This window comes from Pipistrellus kuhlii, unplaced genomic scaffold, assembly GCF_014108245.1.
Source record: "Pipistrellus kuhlii isolate mPipKuh1 unplaced genomic scaffold, mPipKuh1.p scaffold_m20_p_36, whole genome shotgun sequence".
NCBI classification, from domain to species: domain Eukaryota; kingdom Metazoa; phylum Chordata; class Mammalia; order Chiroptera; family Vespertilionidae; genus Pipistrellus; species Pipistrellus kuhlii.
The window spans coordinates 2,544,151-2,563,765 of NW_023425536.1; positions in this window are offsets into that span (position 1 = coordinate 2,544,151).

The window sequence follows — 19,615 nt, forward strand, 5'->3', positions numbered from 1 at the left end:
TGACAATATAAATATTTTAATCCATGTATGGATATTCCTCAAAAAATTTAAAACAGATCCATGATACAATCTACTAATTCCACTTCTAGATATGTATCCAAAGAAACTTAAAACATTGTTTAAAAAAAGATAAGTGCACCTTTTCTTTATTCATCACAGCATTACTTACAATAGCCACAATATGTAAGCAAATTAGATATCCACTGATAGATGAATGGATAAAAAAGATACAATGGAATATTACATAAAATTACACAGCAATTTTAAAAAAAATATTGCTTTTTGTTACAACGTGGATGGGTTGAGAAATACAAATACTGTATGTTTTTCTTATATCTGGAAGCTGAAGAAAATCAGAAAAAATATTAAGTAAACAAACAAACAAAAAAACAGACTTATAGAAATAGATACAATAGGGATGATTGCCAGAAGGAGAGGGGATGGAACACGAGTATAAAAGGTAAGGGCAATTTGGTCAATTCTATTGAGATAAGTTTGTACAGTCACAGATGATTGCTGGAGTTAATGGGGTGATGATATTGTAAGTTATAAAGGTGTCAAATCACTATATTGTACAGAATCTCTGTATTTCCCTCAGAACAACTGGTGCCAGGCATGAACAAACAACCACAAAACTTACCATCTTGAATTTCCTTGCCAAAAGCTGAGACTTATGGTTTTAAAGGGCAAGGATCTAAAAGGGAGCTGTCTCCCGTCTCGGTGCATTCAGTAGTCACTGTGAATGTCTGCTCCCAGTTTTATATTAAGAAGCAAACTGCTCAAAGCTAGAGCCTCTCCAAGGCAGAAATCAAACCTCATCCTGATCTCTGAACATTTTTATTTGTTTGTTAGCAAAGAATTACCCAGAATTCTGCACTCACCATGTGATTCAATTATCATTTTAATATGGGGAATAAAAAGACTTTGATGAAAACAGCCAGAAAAAGGATGATTTTTAAGTTTTCTGAGCACTGTTACTTTCTTTGAAAACCTACTAAAAATAATTAATTTTCAAACTAGTTCATTGAAAAGAGCCAACACAACCATAATTCTTTTCGACTGAATCTACAGTGCTACAGTTCCGCACATGAAAGGTACCATTGTAATTTGCATCAATTTTAAAACCCAAATTATGTCATGCAGTGTATCAGGATGTAAAACAATAGCAGAAAAAATCCGGAGAAATTCCAGCCCTGGTAAAAAGTTTAAAACTTTTTGTGTAACCTCACTTCCAACAAAGACTGAATATATATATATATATTGAAGGCATAAAATAAACTTTAAAATAATAATGTCTAAAATTTATGTGATGCTTAGTTTATACCAAGCACAACTCTAAGTCCTTTGTTCCCATTCTTGTACGTATGGATGTGAGGAGATTAGTATGATTATCATTATTTTAAAGATGAGAACAATAAGACAAATTAAAATAAATCCCAGGGCAACAAGAGGTTAAAAAAAATGCCAGAGGGTATGTGGTAATTAATTGTGAAGGTCTTAAACCCTATAGGCTTATTTTTAGTTATTTAGCAACATTTTTGGAATGTGCACAAAATATTTTCAAACTATTGAGGGAACATACAAATGTGTAAAATTTGGTTCTTAATTTTGGTCTTTATTGAATTCGCAATTAGTGGTGGGCGTTTTATGTTGAGAAATAAACATCTACTTATGTCAGTAATATGCTCACATGGTGGAAATAAATTGTTTGTAGTCAAGAAGGGGAAGGGAGCCTTCAGAGATGCATATCTGCCAGGCAGAAAAATGGAGGGAGGTGGAGGGGTTCAGAAAATGTTGCAGGACTGTGAGGTGTGAGGTTGTAAAAATGTAAATACAATCCTCAGTAGAATCCCATTAGTGTGGCCTAGGGGTGATGATAGGGAATTGGGAAGGAATTAGGAAATGTGATTTGAGAAATTGCCTGAGGCTTTTTGGTAAAGTAATTTGGATATTGTATTTTAAGCAATTCTTAAGTTATTATTTAAGCAATGAGAAGGATGACTAGGTAAGTAGACATTACATTTTGAACCTGACAGTAGTATTTTACACAACATATATGTGAGAGAGAAACAGCAGTGTGAGAGAGAAATATCAATCTGCTGCCTCCCATAGGCACCAGCTCCCAGACCAGGATAGGACATGAATCCTGGGTACCTGTCCAGACGGGGAATCCAACCAGTGACCTTTGGGTGCACTGGAGGATGCTAAATAACTGACCACACTGTCCAGGGCTGAACAACATATTTTTAAAGACCAAGTCTAATACTTAAAATATATAACACTCTTCAATCTCTGTTAAATATGTATTAAACCATTTTCATTTATTATATTTTTATTTATTCTACACAAACACTGTTATTAAAATGCAAATAATGTTCAAAGCTCTGGCCTGTGTGGCTCAGTTGTTTAGCATCCTCCAGTGCACACAAAGGTCATTGGTTGGATTCTGGGTCCGGGCCTGTACCCAAGGTTTATGTCCTATCCTGGCCAGGGCGCTGATGCTTATGGGAGGCAGCAGACGACAGACAGATTAATGTTTCACTCTCACACTGATGTTTCTCTCTCATATATATGTTGTTAAAATACTGTCATGGTTGAAATGTAATGTCTACCTACCTAGTCATCCTTATCATTGGTTACATAATAGGTTAATAATTGCTTAAAATACAGAATTCAAATTACTTTCCCAAAAAAGCCTCAGGCAACTTCTCAAATTATATTTTCTAATTCCTTCCCATTACCCTTAGACCACATTAATAGGATCATACTGTTGCTAAAGGAAATAAGCCAGTGGGAGAAAGTTAAATATCACATGATCTCACTCATTCGTGAAATATAATGAACAACATAAACTGATGAACAGCAACAACAAAAAAATAGATCCAGAGAAGAATCAAATAGACCATCAAACTTCTGAGGGAAGGTGGGGGTTTGCGGGTGGGTGGGTAAGAGATTAACCAAAGGACTTGTATGCATGCATATGAGCATAACCAATGGACACAGACAGTAGGGGGCAAGGGCATGTGCTGGGGGTGGGAGCAGCGAGGGAGAGGTCAATGGAGGAAAACAGAGACTTATGTAACACTTTAAACAATACATAATTTAAATTAAAAAATAAATTAAAAAAGGAACCTACAGAAGAAGTTTCTTTGCATACACATTAAAACTATAAGACAACACAGTGTTCTTATTTGAAGAAATGGGCTCACCTCTTGCATTTCCCCTTAGGAAATGAATTACAATGATTTCATCAGGAAAATTGAAAAGGGTACCTATTCTCTTTTGTCTTTCTCAACCTCAAGCCATTCTGAATGTGTTTAGTTGAAATCAGGATATGAAAAGTTTTCTGGATTGAATTTTAAAACCGAAGTCAGAATAAGTTCCTTGGTATGCAGAACAGGAGTGGGTTGTTTTCAAAATTGTTTTTTAAAGTTCATAATAAACTTGAATAGTGACTGTAAAAAAAAATAAAAAGCTAAAGTGCAAATAATTTAAATTTTCTGTAAATATTTTTAAAATTTTATTTTATGCATTGCTTTTTTTCAGTTTCAAATTTTAACTTTTATTGCTTCTGCCATTGTAAGCTTGCATGTGTGTATGTGTGTGCTTCTGCTATGTTTGTCCAATGGTCGAGGGTAAAACTATTGCAGAATTAATTCGTATAATGTTGAATTTGAATTCATTTTGTTTTATACTAAAGACAGGTACCAGAACTGTTTATTGGGTGTTGGGTGCTGTGTGTTTCTTCCCTACTTAACCAAAGAGAAAAATACAGCAAATTGCCTTCAGCTGTTGTAGGAATCTTCCCATTGGCCTGTTTCTTGTGTTGTGTCACTCACTCTCTTCTTTACCAGCCTTCCCATTGCTTTGCTCATGATGGTGTAACTTTTTCTCAGCAGTAAAATAGCAAATACAAAACAAAGGATCAAACAGTTCATTCAAAATACCATTGAGTGTAAAAATGAAAAAGTCAAAATATTTTGATCTTGAGTAATTCATCGCAGTTGCTTCAAAAAGGGCAATGTGATTTTACATTTTAAAGAAAGATATTTAGTGGCATTGTGGGCAAAGGCTAGAGAGACTAAAAACAGTAAGACAAATAAAAATTGCAATGATAGATATCACGAATAATTCTCAATTTTTCTCAAGTAGGAAAGGCAGACATGTGAGAAAAAGGCATGTGCAAAAATCCTATATACAATAATAAAAGGCTAATATGCAAATTGTCCACTCTACCATGAGTTTGACCAGGGGGTGGGCTGGCTAGCCAACCTCTCCCCTTGACCTTCTTGATCTGATTGGCCCCAATCGGGCTGGGCCAGCCAGACCCCACCCATGCACAAATTTATGCCCTGGGCCTCTAGTAACCCCACAAAACTAAAAGAAAAAAAATGTATAAAAAGATATTTTTAGGGGTTGGAGCTATGCAACACATATCATTGTTTTTCAAGTGGCTCAAAACTATGAAAATGAAATTTTAACTAAAAATAGCTTGAGAATGAAAACAATAACAACTGTCTTACATATAATTGGAAAAGTGTAAGTTCAGAAAAGCAGAATTCAAATGATACTAGTTTTGCCAGCTGTCAATTATGTTCCACATTGTTCCAAGATTTCTAAGTACTCCCAAGGACTTATATACTTAAATAACTACTGTGTCCTCTGACTTCCTGATTCTGATCCCTTGTAAGTTTCCACCCCAGGAAAGCCTCCTGTATCTATTATAATATTATTCTCTTGGGTCGGCTCACTGGATTGATAGCCCCTTCATTGCCTTTCTAATGAAGGGGACTGGGCCTGCTTTTTCCACACATGCAGTTCTTTGTCATTTGAAACAGTATTTTAAGTAACTTTCCAGCCATTATTCATATATGTCATTTCAGTGAGGACTCTGGCTTATGTCAGCTATGCTGCTGCTCATACAGACTCTGCAAACACACACACACACACACACACACACACACACACACACTCCTTATCAATCTTCCCCTCTAACATGATGGAATTGGAATTTTTGATTCAGGTGTCCTATGAAACTACCTCAAATAGAGAAAGTGATTTAAACCTGGCGATGCTAATGCTTAGCTCAGGAATCTGTGAAGTTTATGTGAGCTGCGGTCCCAAAAGGGCCCTGGATGAACATGGCTGCGAACACATCAAAGATAAATGATCAGGTTCCCTAGCTGCTGCATCCACGAGGAAAACAGGGACTAGCCATTGCCTCTCCGCAAATAAATTAGTTCATTATGTCAGGTAACACTCAAAGCCTGGGGAACTGACCGCTTGGAATGAAACTGGTCACTTGTCAGATCTACATATCAAAACCGTGGTTGTTTTTAGTTGACCTTCTCCTTCCCCGTGGGCACGTGGTGAGAATTAATGGCCCAGGCTTTGAATTTCCTAAAATAAGCATCCTATACCTACCCGAGGAACTATTTCAGAGATGGATTTCAGAACCTGGAATCTTAAATTGCCTGCTGTGTGAAAAGCTGCCGCGTAATGTCCTGGAGCCTTCGTTTTGCCACAGGGCAGCATAATGCCTGTATTTTTTCAGGCTCTGACACAGTTATGAACTTCTGGGGGCACCTTGTGAGAACAAATAGAAGTCCTCAGAGCTGCCTCCGCATCAAGAGAAATTGTAATTATAGATCCTCTCCCAGGCAAGACGGATCATGCAAAGCTTGCTACATGGAATCACACTTGGCACTTCCCACGCTTCTATGCAGCAGGAATTAATTTCGAGCAAACCAGGGGACAGACAACTTTAGTTGCCAAGCTGTGTTTTCCATTACCCTTTGTACTGCAGTGAGAAAAACCACCGGACCTTGGTGACTGCCTCGGAGGCTGAGGGTGCTTTCCCACCAGTCATAGTGGTGGCTAAATGCTCCCTCTCTTTATCCTTCGAATATTAATAAGCGTTCTTTATCCAAGAGGCCATCCTTCCAAGATGGAGATGGGTTCTTGTCAGAGCCAGAAGCAAGAGCACCACACAGCTCTGCTGGGCTGACTGGCTCTGAGAGGCTGTGAGTTCGTGTATTCTCCCAAATTCTCCCATTCCACTACACCAAGGCTGAACCTTGCCCACCATGCTAACAGTTGGGAAGTTAGTCCAAGTTCCTCCTTTATCCTCTGCTCACTAGTAACAGGTGTTCAGCCTGAGCCCCTCTGCCTGGGCCTGGACCTTCTAGGACGCCGGGTCTTAAACAGAGAAGCCAGGAGAGGCTGTGGGTGTATAAGAGTGAGTCTTCTTTGCTGAAGCCAGTGGCCACACAGCCATCAGACAAGCACAGCCCTCACAGCGAAGTCCATACAGCCAGGCAGCTGGTCACTGGCTGGCGAACACAGATCTTTCCCACAAAGCAGCATCAGGCTCTGTGCCCACAGCTGTTATCTGACAGCCGCACGTTGCCCCCTAGACTCATCGCCTCACATCGTATCAGTACCTGAGCTCCCTGCCTCAGCAGCTTCTCCTGACTCTCCTGCCCAGCTGCTCTCCCCAACAGACTTCTTCACACGCCATCCTAGCTGCTCTCTCTCCATACTCCAGCAGACTTTTTCTCACTCCCGCTCAGCCGGCTAGACTGGTCAGTAACCTACTTTTACACCATTGAGACAAAGAAAGCTTTGTGCCAATAGTTACCTCAATCATATTGGCTCCCGAAGGGCACAGTGTCCTTACACCTGCTCTGGTCTCTTGGCCTGATTAGGATTTCCAGGCTCAGAGACCTGGGACATCCCATTTAGGCACATGCCCAGAACAGCCTTTGGCCATTCTGGTATATTGATACCATGGCCTCTGTGCTCCCACTGGCCTTGACTATCCGGGGACCTGGCATGGTTCCCAGAATTCTTTAGTCAAGAATTAGTTAATTCCTTTTCTGGTGATGCCTGCTTTTCTTTCATATGCGGGTTGTTTCTTTGTCCTCCCTAGGTGCCTGTCAGCAGATGATTGGATTAAAAAAAAAAACTATGGTACATCTACATAATGGAATACTATGCTGCCATAAAAAAGAAGGAATTCTTATCATTTGCAGAGACCTGGATGGAATTGGAGAACATCATGCTGAGTGAAATAAGCCAGTCAATGAAAGAAAAACACCACATGATCTCACTCATTTATGGATAATAAGGAACATTATAAGCTGATGAACAAAAGGATAGATACAGAGACAGTAAAAGAAACAGACTGTCAAATTACAGCGGGGAGAGTAGGGAGATATGGGGGAGATAAGAGACCAACCGAAGGACTTGTATCATGCATATAAGCATAACCAATGGATGAAAAACTCTGGGCAGGGAGGGCATGTATGGGAGTGGGGGTGAGGTGGGGGTTGGTAAGGTATGTACACATATAATACCTTAATAAAAAAATAAGAGAAAAAAAAGAATTGGTTAAAATAAGTAATACGCTAGAACTTCCAAGCCAAATCTTGAGATCTAATTATTATATAAGAGATGTCTTGAATCCCAGTTTCTATATTTCCAACCTTCTGGTTATCATGAAGCTATCCTGAGCTTCACATTAAATCATACATATAAATCTGAATGATAAAATTGAAATATAATACATGTATAACATCATGAACAGTCGTCACCATAAATAACAAGAAAAGTGAGTTGAGAAAACAAAGCAAAAAAAAAAAGTCCATGGAAAAGCAAAATTGAATATGCAACTGAAAGATTCATATTTAGCAATTCTGACCACAATTTTACAATCTAGGTCATCAATCAGCCTAGTCTAATGCTCAGGATCATGGACCTGGACTTGAACGAGCCCACCTTTTGCCGATCTTTCTGTCACATTCAGAAATTCAATGCGACCACCCACTGAATTTCTTGAGACCTCTGAAAGCTGGGGCAAGTCAATTTTGTATAGTTTGGTTTAACATAGAAATCACTTAGCATTCCTTCTTCAAAACCTGCCAATAATATGGGGTATCAAGAAAGCTTCATAATACAAGATATATATATAAAACATTTTATGTACTATATCTATATCTATATCTATATCTATATCTATATCTATATCTATATCTATATCTATATATATATAGCAAGATATAGTACATAAAATGTTTTAATTGATGCTACTGATTCCTCCTTATTGATGAGTCATTGGTTTACGAAAAAGTTCATGTTTATTGAACAGCCACAGGATGGTACGAATTTAAAGTGATTACTGTGCTCAGTGTGCTCTCCTAGCAAGGTAGAAATCTTTGAGTCTGAAAAATGATGATCCAATCAAGGACTCAGTGGGCCAGGGCCGTGCTAAATGCTTAAAGATATTAAGTGTAATCCTTATAAAGTTTCAGTGGGCAGCTGTTATTGGAGGACCAGATCTTATCCATGCTGCCGGATACACTTTGTGGAGCAGAGTTTATGCAAACAATATAGAGGACAGCTGATGCAATGTGAGGCAATATGCATCCATTTGAGCCACTTGAACAGAAATGTATATTTAAAAGCCAAATCAGTAACCTTTTCTAAAAAAGAAACAACAAAAAGACAGTTATTTTGTAACACTGATATATTTATTATGTTCAAGGTTTTGTATTTTATGAAATTTGCTTTAAACAAATTGATTTTTACATGAGCACCAATATGTTCACTAATTCTAATTGCCTATATATTTCTTTATATTATATCTATTACATTCCTAAAATGTTACAAAATATCTAATTCAGAAACAGAGTTAAAAGAAGTCATTATGTAAAATCTGAAATATGAATTAAATTTAAAATTCTAATTGGACTTCTATCAAGTTGAAGTCAATATATGATATATGATATATGATATATAATATATATAAACATAATTATATGAGTTAAGTGATGACATTCTAAAATTCAAGTTGGTAATTGAGTAACAGTGTTTAATGTAAAAAATTATAAATTAAAAAAATTTGTTATAACAAAGTTATCTGGTATATGAAAAGATGATAAAGACCTGATAATCAGGGAAATGCAAATCAAAGCCCCAATAAGATATCCTCTCACATCTGTTAGGTTGACTATTATCAGAAAAACAAAGAATAACAAAAGTTGTTGAGGGTTTGAAGGAATTGGGACCCTTTTGTGCTTCTGATGGAAATGTAAAATGGTACAGTTGCTGTGGAAAACAGCATGGGTATTCTTACAAGAATAAAAACTGAAACTACAATATAACTCAGCAATCGCACCTCTGGGTATTTATCCAAAATAACTGAAATTAGGATCTCAAAGAGATATTTGCATATCTATGTCCATTGAAGTACAGTAGCCAAGATGAGAAAACACCCAAATATTCATCAACAGAAGAGTGTATAAATACAAAGAAAGACTATTCAGCATGCTTCCCCTTGTATGAGGTGTATAAAATAATGAAAATCATAGAAGCAGAAAGCAGAATGGTAGTTGCCAGAGGCTGCATGGAGGGCTAAGTGGGGAGTTGTTGTTCAATGGTGTAAAGCTTGTTGTACACAATGAGTGAGCTCTGGAGATCTGCTGTACAACATGGTGCCTGTAGTTAACAGGACAGCATTGTGCACTGCAAAGGACCCCAGAGTAAGTGTTCTCATCACACATGCATGCAAGAAGAGGGGCACAGACTCCGGGAGGTGTTGGGTACATCTGTTACATTAACTATGTGAATGGTACCGCAGTGGTCCATGCATGTCCAAACACATCAAATTGTAAACATCAAATATCTATAGGACTTATATATAACATTTCAATAGAACTGTTCCACATTTTAAAAAGAAAGGTTAAGTAAGTAAATAAATAAGCAAATAAACAAATAAATGAGCAAACACCCTCTCGGGGGAAAAAAGCCTAAAGAAAAAGTTGAGACAACCTCTGAAGTAACGCTGGAGGATTCCACAGAAGAGTAAGATGATGCATTACATTTTAGGCCACATTAAGGATTTTGACCTTTTCTCTTAGGGTATTGTGAAGCAACCAGAGAGTCTTGACAGAGAGAAGAATTGAGTGACAATATAAAATTTGCTTTTTTGAAACGAGAAATAATTATGGTGACTATATTAAGAAGAACTGATTGAACAGGGACAAAATTGTTCAATTTTGTGGAAAAACTTGTTCAGAGTTTATGCAAACAATATAGAGGACAGCTGATCAGGTCTTAGAATGGGGAATACTAAATGGAAGATAAAAAAAAATAAAGAGAATAAACAAATGTTGGTAGAATTCTTAGAAATTAAGAAATAAATTAGACATATAAAACAAAGGCATTGATGACATCCAAATAGATGCTTAGATTTTACTTGCTCAGCTATATGGATGGTGTTGCCAATCATTTAGAAAAGGGATGTAGAAGAAAATCCACATCATGTAGAGTGAATGATCACCCTTTCTTTTTGCATATAGTTAAATTTAATATGACACTGAAGCTTCCAAAAATAGATTTTGAATGGATACAAGAATCTTGACTTCAAAGGAGATATAGGCTAAAGGAAAAAAAAAATAGTGAGTCATTTGAATTTTAAAAAAATAATTAAATAATGAAAAAGGTGTAATTTTAAAAAGAGTTTGTAAACATATTAAAAAGGAGAACCTAAGACCAATTCTTAAAGAACTCCAACATGTAAGAGTTGAATAGATGAGAAAGAGTCCATGAGAAAGAGAACAGCTAAACAGGTGTGAGGATGCCAAGATGGTATAGTGTTACAGAAGTTATATGAATTCATTATCTATCTATCTATCTATCTATCTATCTATCTATCTACCTACCTACCTACCTACCTACCTACCTACCTATCTATTTCAGAGAGGAAGGGAGAGGGAGTGAGAGACAGAAACAACAATGATGAGAAAGAATCATTGATTGCCTGCCTCCTTCATGCCACCTACTAGGGACTGGGCCCACAACCCAGGCAGATGTTCTTGACTGGAATCAAACCCGTGACCCTTTAGTCCATAGGCTGATGCTCTACCCACTGAGCCACGCTGGCTAGGGCTGAATGCATTATTCTGAGGAGAAAAAAAAAATATCAATGAATACTGCCTACGAGTCAAGAAGAAAAATGAAGAAGAAAAAAAAAAGTAAATAAATAAATAAAGCTTGCATGGATGACCTCAGTGAGATTAAAACGTGTCAGAGGAAAAGTGAACTGAAATGAGCAGTGAATGAAAACAGATGAAAGAAAAAGTGCAGGTAATCAGTATGAGCACTTTTCTTCAGGAAGGATAAGAATGAGGAAAGGGACAATTAGAAGTATGTTAATCTATTTAATAGAGGGGCTTTGATTCATGCTTACTGTCCCATTGCCTCTGAAGTGTTTTATGTGAAGAAGATGACATCACTAACTGAGATGTAGGTAGAAATTTTAGGCAATAGAAATTTCGGAAGAGTGAATTAACTAGTTGTAATGGACAAGGTGAGAGTGTTGAAAAAGAGAGAAATAATGAATAATCAAAGAATTATAAGGGCTTGAATTTTATAAGTCAAAATACATAATTCTCTCAAAAAGGATTCAGCTATTTAGAAAGAATTATGTTTAGAAGGAATCATTGTTGTGATCTATGTTTTGAGAAGGGTGGCATTTTATTTTTGAATGAACACGGGAGTTTAAAATTTTGGCAAAAATGTATAATCTAAGATAAATAATTATAAAACTTCAAATGAATAATTAAAAAAACTGTAAAATAGATATAAATGAGTATTTATATTTACATACCTATTTGTCAATCAGTGTAATTTATAATGATAAATGCCTACATATAAATTATATATGTTTATTTCTACCAATCAAGATTTAAATATATTACTTATAGTAATTGTTTCGCCCCTAAACCAATCTTAACAAATAAGTACTCTTGTTGAGTGCACTAAGAAAAAGAAATTGAAACACAATGTTAACCATTTAAGAAGTTTCAATGATGGGATTTGAACCCAGAATTTGCAGTTACAGAGTATATGTTCTTAACAAAGTACTGTGATGCTTCCTGAAATGGAGAACATACTAAGGCTATGAGTAAGATGTATAAGATGGGACATAAAATAAAGACCTGAGTGAAGTATTTGGATCAGGTAGAGAGATATTGTCTCAATAAAGCTGTAAGAAACTAAAGTGGGATTAATTGGAAAAGCAGGATGTAAAGCTTGACAAATAGATTTTTAGAGATGAATTAGATGGAAGTGAGGACATGTATAGGAGTGGAATGGAGGGGTAATGGGGAGATATGGACACATGTAAGACATGAATCAGTAAAAAAAATTGAAAAAAAAAGAAATTTTAATTACAATACATAGTTAAACCTTGATATAACAGACTAATTCGGGTGAGGGGATGTCCGATAAAGTCTAAAGTCCATCATCTAATAAGATAGGTTTTCCAAATGAGTGTGGTAAAAATTAACTAATTAGTTTACCTGTTTTTACCTATGTAGACAACTTTGTATAATTAAAATGAAATATGTATGAAAAGTTTAATTTCACAAAAAAACTTTCCTGTGTGTATTATGGTAATTTTAAATTTATACTGAATAGGGCTAGTAAACTCATGCTTTCACAGGTAACTGAGAATAAACAAACGCACACAGAACCAATTACCACTTCATGCAGTGTGATTGTGCTAATTATTCACTGAACATTGTTTATGAATGGTGACTCTTGGATTTAAATATGCAGACCACACTTGTAGATATGTAATATTTATTTATGTTGGTGAAATTACTATGCTTTTCCCAATATTGGCCTATTCTCTAAAATTTGTTAAAATTAACAATGGATTATTAACAAAAATAACCTGTTTCTTTAATTATAAGCAATTGTTGATTAAAAGCATTTAAAAATTAACAGGATGTGCTGAAACCGGTTTGGCTCAGTGGATAGAGCGTCGGCCTGCGGACTGAAAGGTCCCAGGTTCCATTCCGGTCAAGGGCATGTACCTTGGTTGCAGGCACATCCACAGTAGGGGGTGTGCAAGAGGCAGCTGATTGATGATTCTCCCTCATCCATGTTTCTAACTCTGTCCCTCTCTCTTCCTCTCTGTAAAACATCAATAAAATATATTTTTAAAAAATTAACAGGATGTCAATTTTCACATATGACTTAAGGTCTGGAAATTTTGCCCATTAAATCCAAAGTTCATTACATTTAAGTACACAAAATTAAGGGTTTACTGTATAGTATATAGCCAAGTAAGTGGGTAGCTAAAAGAAAGAGTCATAAAGCATGTGGAGATAAAAAAAAAAGTCAAGAATGACTACTTTATTTAGATATCAAAATCATCCAATATGGTACCAAGTTTAGTAAAGACAAACAGGGTGAGTAAGGTGCCAAAATCTTTGCTGCATTAAGGTAGAAGGCAGAGTGATTGACAGATAGTAGGATAGAGGATATTCAATGACAAACACTATAATTTTGAGATAGAAAATAATAACCAAAGAGGAACAATATGGTAAGAATAATGGACACCAGCTTATATTCTATCCCTGAGGTTTAAAAATCCATGAATATATAGCTACGTCTTTTGGAGCAGGCATGCAGAAAAGCAATTCTTCTGGAAGAAAATGGATTTTATGTACTAATGAGACAATATTGGGTTAACACAGAACTCCATCTTAGAGGCCTGACTGTGACTTCTTGCTTTCAATAAAATTCTGTCATTGAAATTAACCTAACCACATCCTTAGAGGAAAGAACATACAATGATAAAATCCTTTCTTGACATTATGTTCTGCAAAATAGTTATTTTGTCAATTAAATAGTCACTAGAATATTTATGCAAGTGTTATTCTATAGGCCCTTTTAGTGGCCCATGACCATGAGGAATACATTGAGACTACCACAGGATCAACCAACCATCAGGGGACAGCTGACTTCATCCTCATCCCCAAACCCTTCAACCACCCCAAGGCCTCTGTACAATTCAACTTCTCTTTTCTAGTCAACACCCTGTGGACAAGCTTTTTTCAATAAACTTGATCTGCTGGATCTTATACTGACTGAGTTCAGTGCTCATTTCTAGAACCTTGAGACTCAAGAACCTGGCATTCAAGGTCTGATAACAATAAGGCAAAGAAATAGAAAGTACATCCAGAGAAGAATTTAAAATTGAGGAATATTGAGACTGGTTTTAAAAAAAGAAAAAAAAAAAGTTTTCCAGGCTTTACATTAAAATTATTCTGTGTGGGGGAAGATCCATTCTGGTAGGCTTCTGAACCTATTAGATTGCGTTCTTTCAAAATGAAGGAAGGCATCTGAGAGGTTCTTTTATTGAAATGAGCCATGAAGAGATCAGCTGGCTGCAGTATGGCTCATAATGTTCAACTACAGGTCTGCTGGTCTGAAGAAAGATCATTTTAATGGTGTGGACAAACATGATGTGCTTTAATAATGTCAAACTTTCAAGAGGTAGATTTTATCCCCGCCCACTTAGTTAGTTTTCTAGGAGTCTGCAAGGCAAGATGGCAGTTTGTTGTCACACCAGCTCATCCTAAGGGCACTATTGTTTGTCCTCATCTGTGCCTGGAGAAGATCTCTTCCTGTGGCTTGTCAACACATCTCCAGAGCTTTGTTCTGGTCAAAGCTCAACTCAACCGCTAAGTGAGTTTTGTCACTGTTTTCCTATTGTTGCTGTTTTGTGTTTTATCTTTCTTGGACTTGCCTTGCTTTGTAATTCAGTCCTCTTTCTCTCCTGCAGGAAAGCTCCTCCTTTTCCTCAACTGAAACTTTTCTTAGGTGTTGGAAGATGGGGCGTGGGATACTGTAGCCACAACACTGAGGTCCTTAGAAGTAGACTTTATTTTTGAATTTCATAATCCTCTCTTCCTCAGAACAATCAGATCCTTAAAAACAGGTGACAGTGGTAGAAGCTGTGTGAGAAAGTATTTGGATGCCATGCTAGACTGCCCCAGCAAGCACAGCTCACCCACAGCTCTCAGAGCGGCTGCTGCTGGGCCTCTGCACCTCGCAGCACATTTCCCGCCATGCTGTTTGCTTTCTCCTTCTCCCTTCTCTGGATGGCACCTTCCAGAACTCCACCAGCAACATGGTGAGGAGGTGAGGTTATAGCTGACTGGGATTCAAATTCTTGACCATTGGGTTCCTCGACTCTGTAAAAATCAAGAAATTTCAGCAGGCAACCATTTAATAATCACTAAATATTGTGAGCATTAAATAAGATTTTATTTCCAGTTTAGACAGTCTTATTTAGATAATCTTTTAAAATTAGTGTTGTTTTTAACCTAAAGTCAATTTTAAACAATTTTAATAAGTTTTGCTACTCTTATAAGAGAGGGAATTATTAAAATATGAGTATACAGATGTAGAATGATCCTACTGAGTAATGTGATCAAATTTTACATAAAGTCTTTTTTTTTTTTTTTTTTTTTTTTTTTTTTTTTTTTGCCATCTGACTCCTGGGTGGCCTGAGAGACTGGGTTAGCCATACATGCCGGCACAAGCTTCTGAGCAATTCCAGTGTTTTATAACCGATGCTGACCCCTCATGGTGTTTTTCCTTTTCTCAAATGGCTAAAGCCATAATTTCCCTTTCATGTCTGTACTACAGCTTTGATTTAGCATCACATAAATGTGCATCAGCTAAAATAGATAGAGAGATGAAGCCCAACGTCCACAGACCGGATGAAAACACATACACACATGGAATCTGTGTTCTCAGCTTCACCTGAGCAGAACAGAATGGAACATTAACTTCACCCTCCTCACCTCACTGATTCTGAGCTGAAGCTTTCAAATGCGGTGTTGATTTTGAACTCCATTAGGCTTTGATGTTCAGGCCCTGAGAAGATTCATTCTCATGCAAATCCTGAAGCTGGTTGCTAATATAATCCTACCCTGACAAATAAATGACTGTAATATAATGTGCTTCAGGGCAGTGAAATCTCAACCACTCAAATATGATCTGTAGCAAAGCAATCTTCAGCTCACTGTCATTCCTCCGGCAATTCCTGCAGAGTGTTTGTTACTCTATCTCCTTGCTGGTCCCGACTTTCCCCATTAATGAAACTAAAGCCATACATCATCTGCCATAGAATTGCGATGTTCTCTGGAGATTTCTATGATAAGTTCAGAGAGAATAGTTATTATATTGAATCCAAAGCTCTTCTTAGATATCAACACAAGTTTAGAATATTTTTTTGTACTCATCAGTATGATAAAAACTGAATCAGGAATAAAACAGGTTCTCCTTAAGCTGAAACACTTGAACTGTTTTGTTTCTTTCATTTTTTACGTGTAAACGAAAATGAAATAACTCAATTGAAGCAGGGAGCAGTATCTATTTACCCAAAGTTTGTGATTACAATTTACCAAAGCAGGGAATATATAAAACAGAAGTGTGAGAAAGGTAAGTAAAGATGATCATGCTGAGAGAGAGAGGTTAATAGGATTTATAAAGTATACCCAAAGAATTTTCTGCCTTGCTTTCCTCTCATGGATGCTGTGAGGATCAAATGTGATAATGGTAGTGAGATTGTGTTACCCAATATAAAGCAATAGACGAATGCAATGTGTTATTTTTACCAAATAGGATATGGTCAGTGTTTAATATATATAATCATTTACTAAATGTCATCTCAGCTATGAATCTGACGCCATAAACTATAGTAGTATTACAAAAGAAACGAGAGTATCAGCACATTTTATTGTTTAGGGAATTTAAATAGCTCTTCATAGGTATAACAAGAATGTGTATTTTTCTTTCTGGTAAACCTTTCAGAATAGTTCAGTTGATACTCATTACTGGTAAGCTGTTTTTCTTGTTTGTATCACAATAAGGAATTCTCAGGTACAATCTTTGCATCATTTCACTGTTTGCCTGAGTTCTGAACATGGATTCAGTTTTGAAATGTGTAGTTTAATGTTTTCTTCACAGAAAGGTGCAGATGAAGTTGGCCCCATCAATGGGTGCATCAGAGACAGAATGGAACCTCATGAAACAGAAACTCCTCTAGGGGGAGCAAAGAGAGAAACATGAAAGAAGAGGACAAGAGAAGCAGGAGGGCCAGGCAAGGTAGGCATTTGGGAGAGTGCAGCCACTGGGAAAAAGATAGTGGTGGGTGGTGGGCGAACAGGGCTGAGGGCATGGCAGGGAGAGGTAAGACCAGTACATGCTGAGGCAGTTTATTTGAGGTCTGAGCAAGATCATTGGTCACCCTGTATAATAGCTCATACATGAATGAAACCCAAAATGATCAGTAAAAGATGAAGATGTAGAAATTATTCAAAGGTCAAGATCTTGGGATCTGTTGAAGATAAACAAATATATATATTTGATTTAAACAATGTGTATGACCTTGTATAGATCTCTTCACATGTCAAGTATTAGTCTCAGCCATAACATGAAGATAATAACTGCAAGCAGGATCATTATGGGGTGCTCACTCACTAGACAGTAGCCCACGAGTTACTTAGCTATTTAATGAAAAGTGAAACAGTGATGTAATTTTTAGAATGATAAAAAAAATTTTAGAAAATAAATGTGTTTCATTTTTTTTTCAATTATCAAGGACCCCAACTGTCATTGAATCACATATAAATCATAGGTTATGGTAGTCATTTTACTAGGAAGTCTTTCAAGGATAAAAACATGGTATATCATTGTTCATTAGAAATAAAAGGACTAAGTCATTCCAGAATTGTCTTTAGATCAAAGAGCCCTCATTTATTCAGTTTTGTACAAAGTGTTTCTCTGTTGGATAAACTGTAAAGCTTTATTGGTAAGTAATATACAGCATTTTGACTATAGTTAAGATACTACTCTGAAACAAAAGAAGATATGTGGCCCATATTTTATCAATGTGAACATTTAACTTGATGTCCAATAAATATTAAATGTTGATTAGATTTCTAAAATAATTCAGTAGGCTTCATCAGAGAAAACTTTTGGGCTTATTCAAGCAGAAAAGAAAATCATATACCTCAGACATGAATTAGCCTGAAAATTTGGGGTCATTTAACATTTGGCAGCATTACAAGACATACTTTTCCTGAACACCTTAGCATAGGTTTTTAGAAAGGAAGCAGGGGAAAATATAGAAAGTGTTTTGTACATGAGATCTTTTGTTCACCTCTATCTCTGACAACATTCAGGTGATACTTTTTTGAGAAAAACAAACTGTAATTTTCTACACAGGGCAGAGAAAATTATTTCTGAAAATTATTTAATTACAACCTTAAATAATTAAAATAATTTCTTGTTTTTGGTAGCATCATTTCATAATATAGGATTAACTTTTTATTTAAAAAATTCAAGTTAAATGGGTGAAAATGCAAGGATAATTGTGTGATGGGTAATATCTAAATATTACAACAAAAAATGTGCTGAGAAGTATTAGATATATGCTAAAATGAAGCATGCAGGGCTTCAAAAATGACAAGTGCTGGCGAGGATGTGGAGAAAGGAAACCCTAGTGCACAGCTGGTGGGAATGCAACGACTATGGAAAACAATATGGAGTTTCTCAAAAACTTAAAAATGGAACTCCCATTTAACCCAGTGATTCCACTTCTAGGAATATATGCTAAGAAACCTGAAACACCAAGCAGGAAGAATATGTGTACCCCTATATGCATAGCAGTGTAATTTACAATAGCTAAGATGTGGAAACAGCCCAAGTGCCCATCAGCAGACGAGTAGATAAAAAAGCTGTGGTACATTTACACCAGGGGGCATTATGCAGCAGTAAAAAAATAAAGGATCTCTTAACCCTTTGACACAGAAGGAGGGACCTGGACACTATTATGCTAAACAAAATAAGCTGGTCAGACAAAAACAAGTATCATATGTTCTCACTCATATATGGAATCTAAATAACAAAATGAAATCAATTAACAAAATAGATCCAGAGACATAGAAGCATGCAACAAATGTTGAATCCCAGAGGAAAGGCAGAGGTAGATGGGTGGGTGGGTGGTGGAAAGAGATTAACTAAAGAATTTGTATTCATACTAGAGGCCTGGTGCATGGATTCGTGCATGTTGAAAGGAAATTAATTAGAAAGTGGTCAGTGGGGCAGAACTGGGTGAGATAAATGAGACACATCCTGGAACATCCTGGAACCGTGGTCCCTTCCTGGCTGGTCCCTCAGCCTGGCCTGTGGGAATCGGGTTGAAACCAGCATTCCCTGAGGTGTTTCAGATTGCAAGAAGGCACTCTGCAAAAGTTGCTGTTGTTTGGTAGCTCCTGCATTGAGTGTCTGCTCCTTCATGGTTAGTGAATGGTTAGCGCATGGTTAGTTACTGGTTGGACAGTCGAACCCTTGGATGGTCCCTTAAACTTATAGGTAGGTAGGTAGGTAGATAGGTAGATAGGTAGATAGATATGCATAACCCATTGATAGTGTGGTGAAGGTCAGGGGCAGGTGCTCTATGGGGACATAAAGGAGATATTTGTAATACTTTCAACAATAAAGATTAAAAAACAAAACAAAACACAAAAGGATTTATGCCCTGTCAGCACATAATGTCAGGGTCAATACTATGAATAACTGGACTTTGAATTATTTGCTAATTACTTATTTGTTATGTATTTGTAGTGTATTACTTATCACACAATCAGTTCAATCCTAAAACTTAGTCACTCAATTAACTTATTAGATCATGAGCTACTTAAGAAACACTGTGCTTTTATTTGGCATTGAGTTCACCCTCTGT